This window comes from Pistacia vera, unplaced genomic scaffold (assembly GCF_008641045.1).
Source record: "Pistacia vera cultivar Batoury unplaced genomic scaffold, PisVer_v2 Contig679, whole genome shotgun sequence".
Lineage (NCBI taxonomy): Eukaryota > Viridiplantae > Streptophyta > Magnoliopsida > Sapindales > Anacardiaceae > Pistacia > Pistacia vera.
Window position 1 is genome coordinate 258,583 of NW_022196533.1, and position 2,199 is coordinate 260,781.

A 2,199-nucleotide genomic window follows, 5' to 3' on the forward strand; every position below is an offset into this window, starting at 1 on the left:
GCGTCTTCTACTGTCCATCCTTCACCTTCGTCGCAAATCAGACTTCCAGTCACTGTCGTTGCTCGGCCTCTAGCTTTCTCATGTCATCGTCTCTTTGCTAGTTTGTTTTGTGTTTTCTGAGTTTAATCACTTCCATAAACTATGGATTCTGTTGATTTTACTCTTCTTTATGGTTTTAATCACTTCTTTCTCCTTTGATTTGTTTTATTTCTTTCTCACGTCACTGTCTCTTTCCATGTTTTTGTCTTTGTTGAAATCTAAGCATAATGATGAGTAGAGAAAGAGAGAGAAGCTGAAGATGATGAGATTTGGTTTTTTTATTGTTTCTGTAATTCACATCTCTCTTCCTACGCTTACATCTTGGTGCCAATTTTCTCTGACAAAAAAAAAAAGGTAACCATTTCCTCCAATTTCACCCTTAATAGCTTCTTCGCTTTCCCACTGGCAACTAAAAGCAAGACCTTCTCAAAAATCACTAACATTAGATAAAACAGCAGAAACTTCATACCAGTCAAAACTCTGAGTTTCGAAGGAACAAAGTCATCAACCAATTCTCTACCCCAATCAACTTCAACAAGTTTGATCTCCTCAGTGGATATGAGAAATGGAATCAAGGATAAGAATTTCTCCAATGATTTGTGAATGTTCATTACCTAGAAAGGAAAGAAAAACCTAAGTTAAGAAACAACAAGAAAGTATATTTAGGCATACAGTTTCAGCATCACTGCCTTTTCGCTAGAGAGACTCCCTGAAAATGTAGTTGACAACAGTATCTGCATGGACAGAGGTTTAGCCTTCAAGCAGCAGATAAAAGAGACTTTTTGAATTCATGCTGAGATATAAAGCACAGAAAGCAATATTAAAACTATATGCCCACCATTCATTACATGAACTGTCATCTGCTTTCTTATTCACTCTAATGGCACACTTTAGGTTAAGGCAGTTCAAGCCAGGGATTATTCAAGGCATTCAAGATTGTACTTTGTTTTCTATTCATATTAACTGGAAATGAGTCTTGGGCTGATGTTGTAAGAGTTGCCAGAAGGAATATATCTCAATTTTATGTTCACAGTGCATAATAAAATATAAACTGATTTTTTTGCAAACTTTGCAGATAGCATTTTGTCCCCCTTTCAGAGAAGTCTCTTGTTGTTTTAGCACCTGGTTTCTCTAAAATTAATACATTGTTTCAGTTTCCAATAAAAAGAAAGGTACCCAGTAAAAACTAGATGCTTGCAAGAGAAGACATCACTTTGTGAATCACAGCATCAGTAAGGACTTAGAACCACTAAAAAATAATGCAAAATCCAATAAATAAATTTCTTATCTCTTGTTTAAAATTTTCCGTATATTACCTTATATCAAAAAGGTTTATCTTACACTTTTATTGGAAAGGCACACCAAAGTTTAGCCACCAATGAGGACATAAACTTAATACGCCAAGAATTCTCATAAATACTATATTAACAATAGGTTTACACTGATGCTACATCAATGCCTCGCAAAAAATTCCAGAATTTAAACAAGCAATAAAACATCAATATTTTTGTATGTATCACATCAAGATTTTAAAAACAATTCTTTATAAATTCTCAACGAAGTTTTCGGTTTTGATTATACTTTTTCATTCAAGTAAACATTAATCTACTTATTTTGAGTTGGAATAGCACAAGTGAAAGAAAAACAAATGGTGTACCTTGGAATAACCCCTCAGCCTGAAGGTGGCTTTTTACCCGTGGACGATACATACTCAGCCACCTTATTAGCAAATTCACTTCCCAACATGTTGTCTAGCGCAATATCAATGTCATAACATTCTATCCCCAGAAGCTGTAAAGCACAACAAATCAAAGTCACTAAATTCAAATTACTTTTCAATAAAAAGAAAATTAAACAATGTATAACAAGTTCTCAACCTTGTATCGCGGACCCAGCCAACGGCTACACAAAGCTCAGTTTTAAGATTGAAGTGGTGAAGAGTGTTGAGAAGGCTATCAAATATCTTATTCTTGGCGTCCGTTAACTCAATCTTCTCCTTCACTTGAACTACCACTCCAGGTTCCGTCATTGTCGTTTTGCAAACGCTGCAAAAACCCTAAGTTTCTGGTTCTGATTTGGTTTCGAAATGTGAGGGTTTTGTCAGTGTCCAAAGTAGTTGGAGAGAATACAAGTAGTGGCATAGCGCTGCTAGCAACTCTC

The 2,199-nt window shown here is 35.4% G+C and overlaps 1 long non-coding RNA gene across 2 annotated transcripts; it reads right to left on the minus strand.

Annotated features, from left to right (window-relative positions):
* Positions 1-471: 471 nt before the first annotated feature.
* LOC116113390 lies at positions 472-2,199 on the minus strand. 2 transcript variants are annotated; one of them, XR_004125401.1, is made up of 3 exons: positions 1,917-2,199; positions 1,697-1,830; positions 472-653 (listed from the first exon to the last, which is right to left on the minus strand). It is a non-coding gene; the product is annotated as an uncharacterized LOC116113390 (long non-coding RNA). The 2 variants fall into 2 exon arrangements; XR_004125402.1 differs by having other exon boundaries at positions 472-773.